We start from the raw sequence: 23,005 nt of genomic DNA on the forward strand, positions 1-23,005 counted from the left end.
TCAAAACGTCCATGACGAAGAACGCTCAGGCCGGCCCTCTCTGATCACTGATGATTTGGTGGCTGCAGTCGAAACAAAGATTCGTGAGGACAGAACATTCACAATTTCCACTCTTTCTTTGGAATTTCCACAAGTTTCGTGATCGGTTTTGTACAAAATTGTGTCTGAAAACCTAAACTTTAAGAAACTGTGTTCTCGGTGGGTACCCAGACTCCTCACAGAGGACCTGAAAGGGAAGAGATTTGCCACTTCATTGGACTTTTTAAATCGTTACGAGGAAGAAGGGGATGACATGTCGAGTCAAATTGTCTCTGGAGTTGAAACATGGGTATCCCATATCACTCCCGAAAGCAAGCGACAATCGATGGAATGGCGACACACAACCTCACCCGTCAAGGTCAAAGCCAAACAGACGCTGTCAAAGCGCAAGATTATGGCAACTGTGTTCTGGGACCGGCGCGGTGTTTTGCTAGTGGACTTTATGCCACGAGGAACGACAATCAACTCAGATGCCTCCTGAGCAACTGTAAAGAAGCTCCACAGAGCAATTCAAAACAAAAGGCCCGGCATGCTGACAAAAGGAGTTTTGCTCCTGCACGATAACGCTAGGCCTCACACCTCTCAAAAGACTTGGGATTTCATTGATTCTTTTGGCTGGGAAGTTTTGGACCGTGCACCATACAGCCCCGACCTTGCTCCTAGCAATTTTCACCTTTTCCGGTACCTGAAACACCGTCTTGGCGGGCAGCGCTTCAATGAGGACGACGAAGTGAAAGCGGCCGTGAACTCTTGGCTGTCGGAGCAGGCGGCCGAATTCTTTGAAGAGGGAATTAAAAACTTAGTTGTACGGTATGACAAGTGCTTAAATAAACAAGGCAACTATGTAGAAAAATAGGTAAAACTGTGTAGAATCAGAAAATAAAAGTTTTTTTTACAAAAGTATTTGTATCTTTTTTTAAAAATAAAAACGGCCCTTACTTAAGAAACAACCCTCGTACAACGACCTTGAACTGTTGCAGGGACGCAGCAACTGCAGCAAGCACCGCAACGACCTCCAGCAACGACAAAGGTAACGATGCACGATACCTCGAACTAACACAACCACACCTTGCATGCACTGTCGCAGATAGTAAGCCGCTACTGCCCTTACTACCCGTCCTACTGTCGCAGAGTTTTTTTTCCCTTGGCGCCTGCCTTGGCACTTTTTTTCCTCTGCTCTAACAACCGCTACCCTTCGATCGCTTTCGTCCACTTTCTATCTCCTGGTGGAACATGTTAATGAGTAATCTTACCCAGACGCATGGATAACACCACAGCCCGCATCCTGTGACTCCTGATTCAAAAACTAACATGTTATACGGAGGTGACAGTAGAACTTTTGGTTTGGTCACCACGTTGGTGTGGGCGTGGAGGGGCCCCATCCTTTGCCCGACTCGTCAGTCGGCAGGACTCAACAGGACCAGCCATACCTCTAAGGATGTGCAGCGTAGTATTGGACGAAACGTTAGGAATAGAAGTATTCCATGGACCACGGCCATATAACCCGGAACAATTATCAACAACCATTCGGAATATTTTCCTGCGACCTGTTAGAAATAGATTCGTTTCAGCAGTTGCCAGAGAGCACCAGATAACAGGCCCGCAGGAAGACCGTACGTTCGTACGTGTAAAGCATTAAAAGATCTTACATTATGTCATAAAAGAAACAAGATATTAGAGGATATTCCAAGAGCATGGGAATTTTGAGAGACCAAACTAAAATGCATAATTCGGTTTAAAGTGCACATTCGTATGTCCAGATACAGGTATAAATTTTCTTATAGTACCAGTACTGTATTATCTCATGTTTCGTTCTTTATTACGGCATAATGCCATACGTGCTAGAAGATGAAAACGTGAAATTCAAATGCATCAAACACTTGAAACTAGCCAATAGTGTGGAATTAAACACTTCGTTTCAAATAAAGTGACTGCCTCAGCAGTTAACATTAATAAAAACAAAATTTCTTTAACAAACCGACAAAAATAACTTCATTGTTCTGCAAGGTGATTAACGCTTGAATGTCAGGATGGTGGAAACAAAATAAAATCTGAAACTAATAACATATTTTAGCCCTTCCGTAATTATGTGAATGTATTTTAATTCACTTGATAGCTCCCGGCCACAGAAACCGTTTTGTTTTCATTTGACGCGAGAGCAATAAACGAAGAGGAAACAGCAAAACGGTAACATGGGTCACGTGGAGACCACCACCTTCACCACCACAACTCAGACTGCTCTGTGCATCAGGTCCGGATTTACGAGATTTCCGAACCTGGACAATATTAGATAGTGGCGCTCCCCCTCCCTCGAGCGTTTGACGTAGGACGCCAAAAATTTAAAAAATCGACTTTTCAAAAATATCTTCATTTTGTAGCGCACATCTTTCTGAAGAGTCTGATACATAAAACATATATGTTCGAGGGAATGTAAGACATGTTATTTGGGTCTTAAGTGTGCAGAGCCATGCCTTTTCACACAGCATTCTTCCATTGCATGTCCCTGTATTTCGCTCTGTGGAATTCAAACGTGTAATATTTTGTAATGGGTGCCATCAAACTATATTCAAAGCCAGTGGAAATTAAAATGTCCTGTGGTGCCTCTCCTGCCCCTCCAAAAAAAAATCTCGCAATTAATACTGAATGGGATTATTTGTAACTGGCAGAACAAGAACTCTTCAGAAAGTTTGCAGTCTTTACTGCATATTAGCTAATAACTTGTTGTTTTGTGGGGCATAAAATTAAAAATGTAGGATACATCAAACGAGTAAAGTCAAGAGACAAGCAAGACAGTACACATTTCTTCAATCCTTAAGCCCTAGCTCTTTTTTCTTTTCCTCTCTAACCTTGCCACAGCTTTATATGGAGTACTTTCCTTTCTGGCAAAGAATCTATTACCTCACCAAAGTTGGTCATTGTTTTGCTACATGGAAAAACGAAATGTCGTTGTCTAATACCAGAAAAGCTGTTAGTAAAATAGTACCCAAGACAAGTGTGGTTTCTCGATCTGATTACGTGTATTTTGTCACTGTCTGCTAGATAAAACGAAACAGGCCTGCCTAATATTGCAGCAATTGTTACACACACCAAATAAACGAGACTGTTTTGGCACAAATGGTCATTTTCATAACACGACAGGATATAATTCACGAAGTAGCAATATCAAATCTCTATTAGGCCTACTACAAGCAAAAAGTTTTATGTTAGGAAATAGTTTCACATTTCATTCATACTCTCTAGCTTCTGAAGCATGAGATCGAAAAGCAGTAGTACGAAATTTTTATATAAATTTGGAATCGTCATATTCTTCCGCAATTTGTGTGAGGCCCCATTTCTTCTCCTTCTTCGTTCTAACAAACAATCTTGTCGTCACTAATTCTGTAACTATTCCCGACAGTGTCAAAACTTATCCTCTAGTTAACTTCACTAACCCTGCAAGAATCACCAGTTTAGTTATCCCGCAGGCTGTTAGCCTGAAACTGTAGAACTGGCCCTTAATAGTGTATTGGACTGGCCAAAAATTTTGTCAAAATTTCATTTTCTTAGATACACGGAAAAGACAATACGTAAACTTTGTTGCCTGTTATTCCTGTTAGTCGTCTATTTCCACTCTGGTAGTCTGACTCTACGGAATTCGCTAGTAATTATAAACAACACTGATCTTTTGCAAACCCAGTCAACCACATAAACAGCGATTGGCATTCATCCGTTCAGCTTTATTCCGATCAGCTCGTATAGCCCGGTCCCCTTTTGTCTACAGGAAAGTTTATTTCTAGATGCGACGGGGATTCCCCTGGCAGAGGCATCACGTACACTATGCACGCATCCAAAAATCAACTTAGAATTTGTTCAAAAACCAACAGGGATGCATTCAAAATCATATGAGTAATGGATAGACCAACGTGCGCTGGATGCTAGGCGCTTTGTGAAACAAGGTCTTTTCCTCAATAATATGGAGTTGCCCCCGCCCCCTAGTTCCTGGCCTGTTGCGCATACGTGAATCTGGCAGCTTTGTCGCACCAATAAAAATTTTCCGGATAGCATCTGGCTACCTGCTGCTGTTGCTTATACGGCTGACTGCCACACTTCTGTAGCCAGAAGCGATTCAACTGCGCATGAGCTCGCTCGCAACCGCACAAACGAATCTAATATAAACAGTTGTGACGTCACGCTCATCGGAGGCAATTTGTTGTTATGAAGCCTTTGACACATTTTGCTGTTGGCAGACGCTTGTATGACCACTGTGTTTTGTTGTTGTATATGGTGCATTTCCTTTGCAACTTAAGTTTTATTTTCGTTTTTTTTTTCTTTCGTTCGTGTTTTATTGCTGCAGCATTATTCTGCAGTAGCGAGATACAGTAATATTCTTTGTTAGAGTACTGGTTCTTACCAAAGTTACAAAAATTTAACTGAAAACTAAAAAAAATGTAAAATTCCTGGAATTCTAAAAAAATTCCGGGTTTTTCCCGGTTTTCTCCTGAATGAAAAAATTCCCAGGTTTTTTCCGGATCTCCTGGTTGTCCCAGGTCGTATACACCCTGAATGTCGATGGCACAATCATTTTAATCAATGGGACAACAGATGATATCGGTGAGGCAAACCAACTGTTGCAGTTCCCATGCAAAAAATGATGGTCACAGATGAACTTTAAGCAGGTGACAAACTTTTCACACATCATCATTAGAATAATGAATAACAGACACCAATTGAAATTTATCAGAAGCCCACCACAACTCCACAGCCCCTCCTATCGACCCACAACCCACAACATGGCAGCATTGCCATATTGCTCTGTTGACAAAACAAAGTAATTCAACTGCCACTCTGAAGATAAATGTAAAGAAGAAACTGAAATAATAAAGCAGACAACCATTGAAAATGACTATAACAACTCCATGGCAGACACCCAAGACACTCAATAGTGACAAAACAATCACAGCACAAAAACTGAACACAAAATCCATTATTCCATGAAATTCCATTTCTGGGTAATACTTCTAATCAGATTGCCAACGCCTTCAAATGAAAAGCCATAGTTATATCTTTCACCACTGACAATGCAGAAGTTACCTCATAACAGTGTACATGAAATTTACTGCACCATAGTGATAAGTAGAAAATTCAATGTTTGGACGGGGGCATTTCTATGTAGGTCATACAAGCAGATCGTATGAGATTAAATTCAAAGAACACATGACAGCAGTAAAAAACCAAAAATACTACACATCATGTCAGCTATAGCCACACAATTGCACGAAACAAAACACCATGCCAACTACACAAGTATCAGCATCCTACATATCCAACACAAAGGCAAAAATCTTGATGTTCTTGAAAAACACTAAATATACAACCACCAAAGAAAACAACCTGAGTCCATCACAAATGAAAAAAGAATAATTACATTTACAATAGTTTAATCTCCATTTTAACAACCAGCCTATTATTATTAAATTAGCAATGCATTTGTGTGTGTGTGTGTGTGTGTGTGTGTGTGTGTGTGTGTGTGTGTGTGTGAGCGCGCACGCCAGTTAGCTCCAAGCAAGACCATTGTCTGAAAGCTCAGCAGCATTTTCAATCTTGTCTATGTGCCCGTTGATCACTTGATCTAAAACTAAATGGTGACAGGTAAGTGTCACTCTTTCCAGTACTTGTATTTTACATGGACTTTCCATTGATATATTTAACATGTGAGATATGTTTCTATATGTATTCATATGACAAACTGAGCATAAACACGATTCAATGAAAGGACACAATTTTATTATTTGTTTGAAATTACATAATATAAGCTTTTGTGTGGTTTCAACTGTTTGCCTCAAACTAGTCACATATCTGTTCAGCTCTGTCTGTGGTGAACAAGTTTTGACACTATACTAATATGTTTCTGTCATCAAGAAATACTGGAGATTCTGCTTATCAAGCAAAAGACTAGACCCAACATACAACCTTATGGGACATCATGTTTTATGTTTGCAAACTTTAGAGAGATTAGGTCCACCTGGTGTGGTTTGGAAATGTGACTCTTTCTTTGTAGAATGTACCACTACAGCCATGCAACATAACATTAACATAATACTATTTGGAAAGGACCTATTTCACTTTTTTATGAACTGGAAGAAAATGTGCACTTATTTATCTCATTCATTTAGCTTCTAGCTTATTGAAAGTATACTACTGTGAACTACATTTCATGTTTTGATTTCGGGTGTACAGATGTGCAAGGCTCGTAGTTGCCCAATTTGCAAACATGCTACTTAAAGGTGTCTGTGCAAGAAACACGGTTCTTCTAATTCCACATCACAAAACTGAACTGTTAGCTCTTGTGCTGTAAAGACAGTCATACTGTACACAAATGTTACAGTAAACTGGAGCATCCTAAAAGTGAAAGTTGAGTAAGCTGGAATGAGCTGAATTAGTGGTATGAATACTGACTTGCCTTTTCTTTTCCATTTAATATCTCCATTTCTACAAAGTTACAACATTTTTTGCAAGGGTATACTAAGAACATCGCATATTTATGAATTCTGTTGGAAAGTTTACACTTTTTTCTTTGCGCATCATTTACCAATGGGTTGAAATACTTTTCTACCCCCAGGTGTCATATTGTATATGTTACGGTGTAAAGTCTAGTGCCGGCATGCCAGTCAGGAATGATAGAGAAGAGATGGCTGTGAGAAGACATCAGCCAATCGCACACTGACCGACCTCTCTCCAGCACAATAATGTAACAGCAACGGCCCCTATCTGAAGAGGACATAAGTTCCGCGGCTGACTGGTGATGGCCCAGTTCAATAGCAGCATCAACTCTAGTTACTTCGCTTGTACTCCTTATGCAGCACAGACTTGGAATTGCTTATACTGGAGAAGATTTATTATTTCATATGTCGCCCTTTGCTTGTGATACGTCTGTGCAATTGTAAAGGTTTAGTACTGTAACTTTCTCATTGTAAAAAAAAGTCATTAATACGACTTGTTTGGATGTTTGTCTCGTGAACTGTGCAAGCAGGCTTCCTACACACCACATATTTGGCGACAAGGCATATGAAGAACCAACACAACAACCTGTTTACGTTTCGCACCCAGAACCTGGCTGCAATAACTCTGGTTTTCATGGGCTTTTCTGTTTTGCTGGTGCCTTAATTCTTTGCAGGGGTGTGTTTACACGTTTTAACAGTGTCTTATAGCATTTTTTTGTAATCAGTGTTTTCAGGTGGAAGTTGCAGGAATTTTCTTTGCTTGTGTGCTTAATTCTATTGCTTACATTTTCTGTTTATTGCATTTGCCTATTCCAAAATGAGCACCCCACCTCTCCCACCCATTGCTAAGGCACCTGAGTTGCAAGCGATAGATGGAACGAAGCTAACCCAAGAGTATCAGTTTCAGATACAGCAGATCTCAACTCTACTAACTAGGGTACAGCAGTTACTGGCACATGCTGTGCACCCAACAGAACAAGCAATACCTGTAGCTCCAAGTACTATACCGCCTTTTTGGCAGTTTAACGAAAAAGAAGAGGGACGGCTCAAGTGGTTGCAACAGTATGAAGTGCACATAATTGCTCATGAAGTATCAGATACTGTGAAACTACATTACTTTTTGTCCACTGTAGGAAGTGCAGCCTTTCGCCTCATTCAGAAATTGTTCCCTAACACAACTCCATGTGATCTTTCCTATGATCAGGTTGTAGATTCGCTAACTAACTATTTTGACCAACAAGGGAATGTGGTGCCAGCTAGGTACCAATTCTTTCGTTGCAAGAAAAGGTCAGAACAAACTTATCGCACGTGGATAACAGAGCTGTGGAGTATGACAAGGAAATGCAAAATTAAATGTGCTTGTGGTGCTTAATATTCAGATGTGATGTTGCGTGCTGCGATCGTGTACGATGTAACTGATGTCAGATTTAGAGAACAGATTCTGAAACAGTCATATCCAACATTTCATCATGTAGTCCAAATTCTACATCAGTATGATTTAGGTGCCATAGAGGCTGATAAATTTGACCAGCCACCAATTTGTCACGTTCAGCCATCACTTACTCACGACTGGTCCAACAGATAGCAACACCACACACGTGCCAAGCCGGGTAAATAGAATTAAGTCATGCTCTTGGTGCTATTCATAGCACAAATGTCAAGACTGCCCATCCAGACAAGCACAATGTTGCACTTGTGGCAGGAAAGGTCACATAAAATCCGTATGTTTGCAATGGATCAAACATAAGAATTATGTCCATTCACAAAAATCTAGTCACACGGTCCATGTAATCAATGCAGTGTCTTCAAAGCCTGCAGGGATTAGCAAAACTAGCAAGCAAAGTTTCCTCAGTGCTATGACAGCCCGACAATCTTTTCGCTCATTTGCATATTAGTGGAAAATGAGTGAAATTTCAGTTGCAAACGGGTGCCCCTGTTACATTGCTGAATCATAACACATATGAGCTGTTGTGCTCTCCACACCTGTCTAAAACTAACACACACCTGATAGCTTAGAATGGACAACACATTCCCATTCTCAGAAAATGTACTTTGCCTGCCATGTATCGCTCGCATACGCAAACTGTGACTTTCACTGTGCTACAATCATGCGAATGTGTGAACATATTTGGCCTTGATTCATTTGGTTTTCAAATTCAGGACAATGTGTCAGTGACTGCAGTCAGTGCCAAAGACAGTGTAGCTAGCTTGCTGAAAGAATTCCCTAAACTGAAGTTTAGGCAAGACTAACAATTTTGTTGCACATATTACCGTAAAAGACATTGCTCAGCTGAAATTTTTCCGGGCCAGAACTGTTCCCATTGCATTACAAAACAAAGTGGCTGCTGGACATCTTTAACTGCAAGATAGTGGAGCTATTGCTGCGCATACAAGCTAGTCAATGGGCACGTCTTCTGGTTTTACTCCCCAAAACTTCAGGTCATTCACCTCTGTGTTGACTTGAAGTCCACAGTAAACCCACAAACTGTGATTGATACTTACCCCTTGCCACACCCAGAGGATCTCATAGACAGATTAAGCACTGGTCGCTACTTTTCAAAAATTGATTTCTGCGATGCATATCTTCAAATACCACTAGATGAAGAATCTCAAACTGTGTATGTTGTGAACACTCATTTGGGCTTGTTTAAATATCTGTGTTTGCCTTTTGGCAGTGCTTCTGCACCCACCATTTTCTGATGGTATTTGGAACAGTTGATTGCTCAAATACCAAACTGTTCAAACTATTTGGACGATATTGTCATAGCAGGTCATACACCTGAAGAACACATTGCAAATTTGCGTGCTTTATTTCGTGTGTTATCTGAAGCAGAACTAAAGTGCAGACTCGACAAGTGTGATTTTTTAAAACCTGAGTTGCAGTATCTTGGTCATGTCAAACAGTCAAAGTGTACATCCTCTTCAGTCACATTTATTAGCGATATGTGACCTGCTAATTCCTTGAATATCATAGAATTGCAGTCAGTCTTAGGAAAAATTAACTACTGGGCTATTACAAATGATTGAAGCGATTTCATAAATTCACTGTAGCTCCATTCATTGACATATGGTCACGACACACTACAGATACGTGGAAAAACTCAAAGTTTTGTTCAGCTGAAGCCGCACTTCAGGTTTCTGCTGCCAGAGCGCTCGAGAGCGCAGTGAGACAAAATCGCGACAGGAGCCGAGAAAGCATATGTCGTGCTTGAAATCCACTCACATCAGACAGTCACAACAGTGCAACGACACTTCAGGACAAAGTTCAACAAAGATCCACCAACTGCTAACTCCATTCGGCGATGGTATGCGCAGTTTAAAGCTTCTGGATGCCTCTGTAAGGGGAAATCAACGGGTCGGCCTGCAGTGAGCGAAGAAACGGTTGAACGCGTGCGGGCAAGTTTCACACGTGGCTCATGCCACAACTGGAGACCGACAGCGCCGACTTCACCTTTCAACAGGATGGTGCTCCACCGCACTTCCATCATGATGTTCGGCATTTCTTAAACAGGAGATTGGAAAACCGATGGATCGGTCATGGTGGAGATCATGATCAGCAATTCATGTCGTGGCCTCCACGCTCTCCCGACTTAACCCCATGCGATTTCTTTCTGTGGGGTTATGTGAAAGATTCAGTGTTTTAAACCTCCTCTACCAAGAAACGTGCCAGAACTGCGAGCTCGCATCAACGATGCTTTCGAACTCATTGATGGGGACATGCTGCGCCGATTGTGGGAGGAACTTGATTATAGGCTTGATGTCTGCCGAATCACTAAAGGGCCACATATCGAACATTTTTGAATGCCTAAAAAAAACTTTTTAAGTTTTTGTATGTGTGTGCAAAGCATTGTGAAAATATCTCAAATAATAAAGTTATTGTAGAGCTGTGAAATCGCTTCAATCATTTGTAATAACCCTGTAGTATATTCAGTTCATACAGAATGTTGCAAAAATTGCAGCTCCATTGCATCGCAAGAACGTCCCCTTTGTTTGGACAGATGAGTGCCACGAAACTTTTCAAAAACTTAAAAATGCATTGTTCAGTGATCGATGCTTGGTTCACTTTGATCCTGACAATCCAGTTTTGTTGCAAGCCTCTTACAGAATCACTGAAGCACCTTTGCACAGAATTAGTGATAAAGACAGGCCTATTGCTTTTGCATAAAAAGTGTTGTCCACAGCTCTATGTAACTATCCACAAACAGAGAAAGAGGCACTGGCTATTGGGTATGGTGTCACCAAATTCCACCACTATTCGTATTGCAGAAAATTCTACTTAGTAACGGATCACAAGACATTACAGTCCTTGTTTCATCTGATGAAGCTAGTTCCTGTATGAACTGCCCAAAAATTGCAAATGTGGGCTTTGTTGTTGTCTCAATACTGTGTATTGTCTGACAGCTCAACATGGTAATGCAGACGCACTTTCACATCTTCCAATTGGTCCTGATACAGACTTTGACGCATCTGCTGCACCTTGTCACATCAATGCTCAGGATTCTGAATTGCTTCAATCCTTTCCTCTAAACTTTAGGAAAATTCCACAGATGCTGATTCAGATTTGAACATTTTGCTAACATACATTTGCACTGGTTGGCCCCATTCCTCACATAGCATAAAGAATGTAGTGCACCAATATTTGCACATCAGCATAGCCTTGCTATATAACATGGTGTGATTCTTGTTCAAAATGACAGTGGACAGTCACGTGTGTTGATGCTCCAAGCTTTGGAAAGAGAATTGTTGCAGTTACTTCACCAAGGACACTGGGAGATTGTTCACACAAAACAATTAGCGCATCGACACTGTACTTGGTAGGGTATGGACACCCAAACGGAACAGACGATATCACAGTGTGATACACATGCGGAAAATCAGACCGCTCTGCCACAAAAATTCTCTACTTGACCCAAGTCACAATCACCACAGCAATGTGTGGACATAGACTTTGTGGGACCTTTTTGGAACACTCAGTAGTGCAGTGTGGTAGACTCTTATAGCAAGTTTCCTTATGCTGTGCCAATGAACTCGACAACGTCACGTAGCACAGTTCAGGCATTGTCCTCTATTTTTTGCCTCAAAGGTTTGCCCAAAGTCATAGTGTCGGGCTATGGCTCTCAGTTCAGTCAAATGAATTTGAAACATTCTGGCTGGCATACAGCATCTAACTAGTGCACCGTTCCATCCACAGTCAATCAGCAAAGGGAAACGTTTTGTCAGAACCTTCAAGTAGCAGATGGCCAAAAATCGCACCACACACACCAGGGATCAAGCACTGCAACTGTTTCTTGCCTCCTATCATTCGCATCCACAAGGTGGACCATTGCCAGTGGAATTGCTTCACAGCCACTGCCGTCGGACACTGCTCCACCCTCCTCAGCATCCGGAGCTGAAGGAAGGCCACAAGTATCGCTTCGCGCTGCATGGCGCATGCGTGAATCTCATTTCAGACCCAGACAGATTGCAGCACCGACATCACAATCAAATTCGCCATAGTCAATCCTTGTGTATCTCTTCCCCCAGATTCACGGATCCCAGGACAGCGAGGCCACAACAGCTGCCAGAGGGTGTCATGACAACACCATGGGACGACCTCACGGAGACGGAGCCTTCACCTCCTCTCCTCCTGCCGATGGAGCTGGACCCGCCCACGCCACAGCAGCTGACGCCTTCTATATCTGGGTATGCGCCTCAGGAGATGGAAACATACCCTTCTGGCCGTTTTCTGGGGGACTTTTTCACCAGAGCGAAGGCCAGATGGTGGGGTACGACCAGAAGTCTTGACGTCTCCTGTAGCCACAGCTTCCGGTCCCTCAGAGTGTCCGTGCTCCTGCCTCCCCTCCCGTTGTCGTGCTTCTTATATAACGACAGTCCGTCACATTGGGGGGGGGGGCAAGAATGTTACGGCGTAAAGTCAAGTGCCCGTGTACCTGTTGGGAACAATAAAGAAGAGATGGCTGTGAGAAGATGTCAGCCAATAGCACGTTGACCGACCCCTCTCCAGGACGACAACGTGACAGCACCAGAACGACAACGTGACAGCACCAGAACGACAACGTGACAGCATCGGCCCCTATGTGAAGAGGACATAATTACCGCGACTGACTGCTGACGGCCCAGTTCAAAAGCAGCATCAACTCTAGTTACTTCGCTTGTACTCTGCAAGTGTCACAGACTTGGAATTGCTTATACTGAATGAGAGTTATTATTTCAAATGTCGCTCTTCACTTGCGACAAATCTGTATAATTGCAAAAGTTAAGTATTGTAATTTTCTTAATGTAATAAAACTAATTAATACAACTTGTTTGTATATTGGTCTAGCAAACTGAGTAAGTAGCCTTCCTAGGCACCACACTGTATTCACTGATAGATGAAATACATCATTTTTTGATCTTAAAATTGTTTGCACGCACAACCACTCCTTGTTCATGTAGTTTCCCTTCATAAGTGGATACACATTTTTTATTTGTTCCTCTGTCTTTACTACAATGCACAACCCATTGGTTAAGATGATCGTGTCAGGCTGAGGATGAATGTGATATGTGCCGTTACCAAATTTTATTCTTGAAAATTCAAGAATATTCATAAAGGCTTGAGAATATTATAGAATAAGCTCAATTTTCCCCCTTGAAAAATACAGTGATTAGATAGATGACGTCTTGGCGACTAGCACAATATGATACAACCACTTCAAACAGTCATATCTCCACATCAACAACTGCACCGACACAACTACTACAGCATAAAATAAGGGAACCTAGGGTAGCACTCCATACAAATACCAGTGATTGGGGATGGATGGTTTTGGAGGTATTGTTAGCTTCACCCACAAACACACTAACTTGACTTAAAACTGTTAAGTATCATTTTGTGACCTATACCCACATCCAGAGACATGGATAATGTTATGGAAAATGCAATATAGATGATTTTATTTATCAGTTTTGCCATAGGTTTGTTAATGAAATCATACACCACTTTCTCTGTAAGTAAGTGACAGCAAAAGGGCTGAACGAATAGGTGGAAGTCGGTAAAGGTCATTTCTGCCTGTTGCCAAACTTAGCTACTAAGCAACACACCAAAGTACTGAAGTAGGCACTGTGAATGCAATATTGATTCCAGTGTGTTGGCTCTACTGTGAGAAACAGGCACTGAGAGACGACTTTCAAATCAGTACACGGCTTTAAGATTTAAAACAGCAGCACAGATAATGTTTCAGTCACTGATCCTTAAATACCATGCTCACAGCAACAAGACAGCAGCTGATATTGGAACAAATAATAAACGATCACATATAAACTTGTTTTCAGACATAACATTCAATTCTAACACATCACTTTTTACACACTGCTTTCAAAAATACCTTAGTCAGAAGAACTACTGCTTCTTAGCAATCTATTTTTGACGGCAGTATGTAAAAGTAATGTGTTAGAACTGAATATCATGTCTGGAAGACAAAGAGTTTATATCTGATCCTACCCCTCTTATTGATGTGAGCATGGATTCTGATGATCAGTGAATAAAAAAATTCTCTGTGCTGCTGTCTCCATTCGTTTTATTTCATATATTGTAGTCATGTTATGCCCTAGGCAGCAACAGTAGTTTCACTTAGTGTTAGCCCCTAAGCTGATCTTGTGAGTTATATACCTAGGCTTCAAAGAGGATTCCAACATTTTTCCACACTATCTAAACAATGTCAGTACCACACTAAAGCTGTTGTGTGATGCTGCAGATGTATACAAGGATCCATCATATGAATATTGTTAGCAAATCCTGATACAGAGTTGCAGATGATTAAAGCTCGACCTTCAGTACACAAAGCAGCATGAGACTCTTCTGAGTAATTAATTTGGTAATGGATGTAAGTACTGGAGGAGAGGAAGGGAGTGGGGAATAAACAGTAAAGGGGCTTGAACTCAGCTGGCAGACTGAAAATGTAGACTGGGAGAGTGGCATCAAAACTATCTTCAGACTGAAGATTACGACGTGCATAAACTGGTGAAAAGATTCAGTACTGTTTGATTATACCATCATAGAGCACCACCACTAGAATAGTAATAACAAACAAATATGTAAGCTGTGCTTTTACATATCAATCCAGAAGCGTGATCTGTATCTCAACACATTCTCACCTACGAATAATACTTGTGGACGAAAAAATGATAAAACAATTTATTACGTGGGCAGCACAACTACTGTGTGGAATTATTGTTTTATTTGCATGCAGAGAACAAGACCAAGAGACATTGTGCATCTTCAACATGGGACGGCAATCAAAGTAACTTCACAAGGGAGTTACTAGGGTGTGCGCAATATGATACCTCTGTGAACTGCCAGTCTACACTGAAGAAGCCTGCATTCCAAATGCAGGAAAAGATTACAGTGGCTGTATTCATACTGACAAGGGGACCGCATCTACTCATCATCAGCAATGTTATCCAAATTTTTTGTGTATGTGGGGGCTTGGCCAGAAATTGAAGTGACAGAAATGGGAGTTCCAGATGACTAAGCATTTAGAAAAAATAAAATTTTTGGCGCAGGTCAAGAGAGACACAGCCATTTGATGTTGGGGTAGTAACCAGCCAGCAGTTGGTGCAACAGAAAGATTACTGAATGGTAATCTGAGATTCACGGGGACAAGCCGCTGTGTGGAAACATTTTTTCTTTTTAATTTAATTTTTTATGTTACACGAAGAGTCACCCTCCACTTTTTCATACCCCGCCCCCCTCCCGCAAGTCTACTTCTTCGGATCAAATCAACTCATTGTCGAACACACACTGATAAAACTTACCCTACTTTCTCTTGTATTTTACTTCCAATTTAAATATGTTCTTCAATTATTACTGTGGAACTTTCTGGTGTGATCAGATTGTTTTCAACCATAAGATGTAAACTGCAATCCAGTGCCGTTTTCAATCACATCAGTGCTTCGCTATGAATGTTATTGCCAGTACATTTTCGGTCCTCCATATTTTCACCATATTCACACTGTGTTCTCAGAATTCTCTCAAAAAATTCACACTGTATGGCCACCAGGCCAAAGCTAGCCTTTCACCAACCCCTGTGATATCATCTGCACTGGGAACATAAAGTTCATATGCAGCTACTCGAAGATCAAAATGAAACTAATGAAATACAAATTTCAATCCTTTCTTGGAAAGTTATTTGAAGAGTGCTCCCGAACACTGTAAGCACAATCCTCAGTCTCAAATACTACTTTGCCTTTTCTTTTCAGGCCTTTTATAAAAATATTAATAAATAATACACTGAGCATTATTCTGGTTGAATATCAGTATAAGTGAAGTAATAGTTGAAAATTATAAATGGAAAAAAATAGTTTTAGTGAGAGGATCTTTTTCCAATGATAATTCTGATGTCCTGTTTTGTGGCCACGTGTTACACCACTGCTTGTTAATGCATTGAACCATCTGCTGCGAAACACCAACAAATCCGGCAGCTTCACACACTGTATGGCCATGGCCAAACATGAATGCCTCTTTTACCCTCTCTGTCACAGCCTTACATACAATGTCCTCTTGAAACATAAATGTCTCACTCATCGCTACTTCCTTATGCTCACATAGAGGCAGTGGGCACACAGTCAAGCACACAATTTGTTAGTTGTGCCATCTGTAAAGCTTAATGAACCACCTATGCATGCACCCTGGTGTGATCCATTCTTTCCCCCTTATGAGATTATTACAAAGGCAAGTACACTATGAATGTATTTAGTACAGCTTAGTAAACAAACAAAAAAAATGTATTGATCTGTGTAAGCAAGCCTACTGCTTACCAGCAGCTGAGTCGCACCCTTTTTGTTGGACAGATATCTAATACGGATTGTTTTCATCTCGAGCTTCTGACCATCGCGAAGCAGTACCTAAACATGTAAATGCCTCCAAAGCAGCCAGCATATTTTCATCTTCATTTTCTGGACCACTAGTTGAAATGCTGGAGGCATCAGTGATGAGGTTAACCATTTTGCTACCCTGCACGATTTGGTGCCCTGGATGTACAGTGTCAACACTCATCCATCCTTGATGGATGTTGTGTTCATTGTATTCTTGGGTATTGAGTTCTTTTAGCATATTGGGCATTTCAGACATACCACCTCACCTCTCACCATGGATAACGCAGTAGACGACGGGCTTCATTTTATGACAAAGGGCAGGTGTGTTTGCTTAGAGTTGTCATCGCTAACAGAGAAAGCAACAATGCATGAAAAACTGCAGACATCAATGTGGAATGTACGAATAATGTATCTGTTAGGACAGTGCGGTGCAACATGACGTTAATGGGCTACGGGAGTAACGACCAACGTGATTGCCTTTGCTAACTGCATGACATTGCTTGCAGCCCCTCTCCTCAGCTCGTGACCGTATCGGTTGGATGCTAGGCGACTGGAAAACTGTGGCTGATGGTAGTGTTCAGGCGTGGTGCAGACCCCACAAAGCCATTGACTCAAGTTGTCAACAAGGCACTGTGCAAGCTGTTGGTGGCTTCATATTGTTGTGGGTTGTGTTTACAAGGAATGGACGGAGTCCTCTGGTCCAACTGAACTAATGATTCACAGGAAATGGTTATGTTCAGCTACTTGGAGATCATTTTCAGCCATTCTTGGACTTCATGTCCCCGAACAACAACTGAATTTTTATGGATGGCAATGCGCCAAGTCACGGGCCACAACTGATACCAATAGGTTTAAGGAATGTTCTTGAGAGGTCAAGAAAATGATTTGGCCACTCAAACTGCCCAACATTGATAGGACATAATCAAGAACTCACTAGTTCCTGAGCAAAATCCTGTACCAGCAACACTTTTGAAATTACAGATGGCTATACAGCAGCACAGCTCAATATCTCTACACAGGATTTCCAGCGACTTGAGTTCATGCCACGTCAAATTGCTGCACTATGTCAGGCAAAAGGAGATCCAACATGATATTACGAGGTACCCCACAACTTTTGTCACCTTAGTGTACTCATGTTGTATACTGAATGTCACTTACCTTTATTGTACTGAATGTACTGCAAAATATGTAGATTGTTTGGTTAGATGGAAGAGGGAGCCTCTTGGTCCTAATATTGCCAGGTTCAATTAATGATTCTGCAAAACTTCTAAGATGAATCAAGAACACATTGAGGCTTAAATCGTACGACATATCTCTTGTACAAAACATTACAGGATATCAGAAAGTTAGCCATATATGAAAGCAAATCAACAATCATTTTTCCTATGCTGCATCTGCTAAGGTATAGGTGGTAGAGCGCAGTGGTAAAATGATACTATAGTGCAAAAGACATCACGAGTAGGATCAGAGAAAGATATATGTGGAAACATGAAGAGCCAGGGATCTGCTTGTGTGTGGTGGTAGAAAGTAAGTAGGTGTCTTACACTTTACATATCCAGATTAACTGAAGTATTTGATACTGCTTTGTCACCTCACAACCTAACTGTAACCTAGGCCTCTGACTATGCTGCAGATCAGTATGTCACTGCATCTATGACGTTCTGTGAATTCATTGGCTATGCTAACTCTCAACCAAACTACCGCCTTCCAACCTTGATTAGACCTCAGGCTACACAATGGAACAGAGTGACAGCACAACATATAGACCCAGAGAAAATACTGTCAGTGTTCTGCCCAGTTTCTGTTTTCGAATTTATGACATCATAAGCCACATAATCATCATGCTACTTGACAAACCCACCAACTGACAATGGTGGGTTCAGCTGACCCACATACTCTTACAATGCCTGACTTTGGGCAAAAATTAATGACACTGCAATAGCACTGAAGGATTACCACAATGCAGTCATCTACTGCATTGATGAACACAACAACTATGATGTCAGTATAAATACAAATAAGAAGAAACTCAAGACTGGCACAGTGAAGGTATACATGCAAAGAGATATTAAAATTGTGAAAAAGAAATTGCGAACTAATTCCCACGAACCTACTTCATCACAATACAAATGTAACATGTGTCTAATTGTCACAGAATTTCAATTCCGAGACTAACCTGGGAAACAGTAAACAGTTGAATATTTTAAATGAAACCAGTAAATTCATCAAACCTAAGAGCAGTGGGTAGTAAATGCACTACTGCACAATGTTTAACTGAATTTCCTTTTGGACTGATCATGGAAAACATCCAGATGAAGGTTTTACAGCATGTAGTTTGTCGGTACACTGAAGTTAAATTTTAAATAACACTGTCATCAAGATTTTATACAATCCTCAAGATGCTGCTCTATGGCAGTTTCACCAACAATTCATTAGACCCCCAGGATACTTGCAATAAAACAGCATATAATGTTGGGAAAATGATAAATTTACTCAGCAATGGGTAAAAGTTATGTAGTGGGGCATTTTCCATTTTTTGTAGGTCATGCACAACATGTGTAAACAATATGCATAAAATTTTGCTAGTTTTCTGAATTTACCTTACACTTTTAGTTTTTGTAACAAAAGGTGCAGTAAACATGGCAAAGTATGGTAAATAGGGCGCAAATTTAACATTTAGGTGTGCTATAGGTCAATCTGTAACCACAACCTTTATTAGGCACTGACGTTAATTGAGCTTTGCCAACTCGCATCACCATCTTCCAACCTAACCTAGACATAGTTCTACACTACATATCTGTCACTGTCACCAATATTTCAAGGGGGGGGGGGGGGGGGGGGGGGCTATAACACCTCACACTAGCCCAACCATGATATGATACAGTGCTAAATGTAACATGGCACAGGCAACATGCAGAAAATGATTTCTGGAGTTTCCAGATTTATTATATGTCAATCATTCTACATACAACAGTGTTATTTATGTTTTTATCTTAAGGACACATGGATGATCTTTATTTACTGCAAATACCTGTAGATCTTACTGAAATACTAGGTTACCCATCAGCCAAGTCATTATGGTTTGAGGGGGGGCAGTGCACAAATGGTTTAATTCACACTTAACTGGAAGAATGCAGAAAGTTGAAATAAGTGGTTCATGTAATGTTAAAACATCAGCTGATTCCTCAAACTGGGGGGCTATCAAGTACGGGGTCCCACAGGGTTCGGTCTTAGGTCCTTTACTGTTCTTGTTATACATTAATGACTTACCATTCCACATTGATGAAGATGCAAAGTTAGTTCTTTTTGCTGATGATACAAGTATAGTAATAACATCCAAAAACCAAGAACTAAGTGATGTAATTGTAAATGATGTTTTTCACAATATTATTCAGTGGTTCTCAGCAAACGGACTCTCTTTAAATTTTGATAAAACACAGTATATACAGTTCCGTACAGTAAATGGCACAACTCCAGTAATAAATATAGACTTTGAACAGAAGTCTGTAGCTAAGGTAGAATTTTCAAAATTTTTAGGTGTGTCCATTGATGAGAGGTTAAGCTGGAAGCAACACATTGATGGTCTGCTGAAACATCTGAGTTCAGCTACATATGCTATTAGGGTTATTGCAAATTTTGGTGATAAGAATCTCAGTAAATTAGCTTACTATGCCTACTTTCATTCACTGCTTTCATATGGCATCATATTCTGGGGTAATTCATCGTTGAGTAGAAAAGTATTCATTGCTCAAAAACGTGTAATCAGAATAATTGCTGGAGCCCACCCACGGTCATCCTGCAGACATCTATTTAAGGATCTAGGGATCCTCACAGAAGGGCTATATATATTCACTTGTGAAATTTGTTGTTAATAATCCAGCCCAGTTCAAAAGTAATAGCAGTGTGCATAGCTATAACACCAGGAGAAAGGATGATCTTCACTATGCAGGGTTAAATCTGACTTTGGCACAGAAAGGGGTAAATTATGCTGCCACAAAAGTCTTTGGTCACCTACCAAACAGCATCCAAAGCCTGACAGATAGCCAACTAACATTTAAAAATAAATTAAAAGAATTTCTAGATGACAACTCCTATTCATTGGCTGAATTTTTAGATATAAATTAAGGGGGAAAAAAAAAAAAAAAACTTAAACATTAGTGTCATGCAATATTTTGTTTAATGTAATATCTTGTACAGACATCTTTTATTAACCTGACACGTTCCACATCATTACGAAGTGTCGTATTCACGATCTATCGAACAAGTATTAACCTAATATAATCTAATCTAGTATAGCTACTGGAACAACAGTGTATTAGAGGTACACTTCGAGGAAGAAGAAGTGGAGCTACAATTTGCTCAGCCTAATGATACCTCAATGGTAAATCAGGCTTACATAGGTGGCAAATATCTTTGGTACAGTGTGTAAGATATACATGTATGGACAATATATAAAAAGAAACACAGTTCCAGTTTACTCAAATACAAAAACTGTACACTGGAAATAAGAAACGCTTAAGTCCAAAATGTCAAAAAACACAAAGAAGCCACAAGAGATACATGCTACATACGATTATAACAGTCTTACACATTCTGTAATGTCTGACAAAAAAAGTGTAATAAGTTTGGAAATTAAATATATCTATAAACTGATATTTGGGTAAAGACGTGTCGTGCCTCACTTCCATGGAAGCAATAACAAAATATATAGTACTGACATCACTTACACAATAAGAAAGAAAAGTCCCCGAGTTACACTTAAAAAAATCGACCACGGCTAATAGATGCTTTTTTTTCCAGCACTTAATATGTTGATCAGTGAATGGTGAGGATTATATCCTAAGGTGAGAAAATCATGCAGTTTGAACCCCAAAATCACATATTTGTTTTTACCTCATTCTACTACACAATACCCAATAAATAATCAAACGATTTTATCTTACATTGTGCCGTTTCTTTCAGAGCAATAACCGCCCACTTGTTTGCTGTATACGGCTTCTCTTGCGTTCTTAGCTGAGTATTTTTCTGTGTGTTCCCCCCTCTCGCCTTTCCATCATAAAGCAGGGCACAAAACATTCACGTCTAAGATAACTGAAATGATGTAAAAAGTACTATTCCTTGTTGCCTCTACGTAAGCGGGCGAGCAACAGGTTACAGCATGTTTACCACCGCGATAACACACGCTCGCCACATTTAGCGTTCATGTCAGGAACAAATGAATTTGCACATGGCTAACTCTAATGGAGGTACTTTTAAGTACAAGGAGGCTTCTCTGGGCCCTTCAACGTATCCCAAGGTTTTAGTCATGGTACAATCAAGCAGTTTATTCGTGAAAAACTAAAATATCCAATTTTGACACTTCCAGCGTTTCACATTCCCGGTCTTCAGTTGAAAACTAGTAATGGGTAGTGTATGAGAAGACATATCAGTATCCACTATTAAGCGATCTAATGCAATCATACAGAAAACATCAACTACAAATATCACTAGTCGTCGAAACTGGTTGAAACTACAACGCATAACATGCATTCATGAACACTTCACTTCTGTTTAGTCGTAAACACATAATGACATAAGCCATGCCATGATATACTGAGACTCATGCGCTATCCGCAGATCGTTTCCGTAACATAAGCGTTCTTGTTTAATGCTGATATCACAGTGTAGAAGTGATTTAAAAATAATCGGAGCAAACACTTACTTCGTATAAAATCCCTTCCGCTAAACATTCAAAAAACAAAACACACACACCCCAAGATGCTTTTCAAAGATTACAACCTACATAGCTACGCGATACTCAAAGACGGCGAAATTGTATAACTATGTTTTTGGTACTCGATCTCTGTGATTGTTTGCATCTTATTAGTAGGGCTATTAGTAGATGCTGTTCGAGCAGTTGACGTCACAGTTTCGGAAATCTCGGGCTCTATTCGAACTTTTGATCGCTCTGCGATGTAGTGACTTTTCTTGTTACTATCACAACGACTTGTCTTAGGCGGCACCTACATTGCATCCGGAAGTCGTCCCATCCGAACCTGTCTGGTGAAGAGCGATAAACGCGCTCCAGCGACGTCCGACTTCAATGCCTACACAGTGCACTACTACACTGGATCCGAGCCATTCGGCAATGGCGCGCAGCTGACGCACGTGGGACACTGGCTGCCAGCTGCCCTCACATAGACAATGGAAGAGATTACACCGAGCGTCAACCCAGTGTACTGTCGTCATTCATGAGTTTCCTCACTGGACTTAGTTACACGCTATAGGTCAGCAGTTGCAGTTGTTGAGAAGCGATCATGAGTGATTCGAATGATCATTTTTTGTGTTGGCTACTGCTGGACGAGAACGTTCGCCTTAAAAGACGGAGGAAAAGGAGTTGGGTGCATCGTTTCATTGAAGAGAGATCTGCAGGGGAATTTTTTTACAATTTGCCAGTCACTGCGAAATTTTCCAGACAAGTTCAAAGATTATTACACCATGTTTATAGAAACGTTTGACTATATACTTGAACGTATAAGAGACGATATAACTGACCAATCCAACTTCAGGGACTGTATCGCTCCATAAGTAAAACTATCACAATCAGATAAGCAGTTAAAAACAGCTGATAGCCTTTTAGTTATTGTGAGTAGCAT

The 23,005-nt window shown here is 40.6% G+C and overlaps 1 protein-coding gene across 1 annotated transcript in view; it reads right to left on the reverse strand.

Moving 5' to 3' along the window:
• LOC126428177 (ubiquitin carboxyl-terminal hydrolase 29-like) overlaps nucleotides 1-22,132 on the reverse strand; it is a 415,671-nt gene extending 393,539 nt beyond the window's left edge. Inside the window, exon 1 of the mRNA XM_050090091.1 lies at nucleotides 22,072-22,132. The gene's annotated coding sequence lies outside the window, so the exon portion shown is untranslated. The remainder of the gene's footprint in view (nucleotides 1-22,071) is intronic.
• Between the last annotated feature and the right edge of the window lie 873 nt (nucleotides 22,133-23,005).

This window comes from Schistocerca serialis, chromosome 12 (genome assembly GCF_023864345.2).
Source record: "Schistocerca serialis cubense isolate TAMUIC-IGC-003099 chromosome 12, iqSchSeri2.2, whole genome shotgun sequence".
Lineage (NCBI taxonomy): Eukaryota > Metazoa > Arthropoda > Insecta > Orthoptera > Acrididae > Schistocerca > Schistocerca serialis.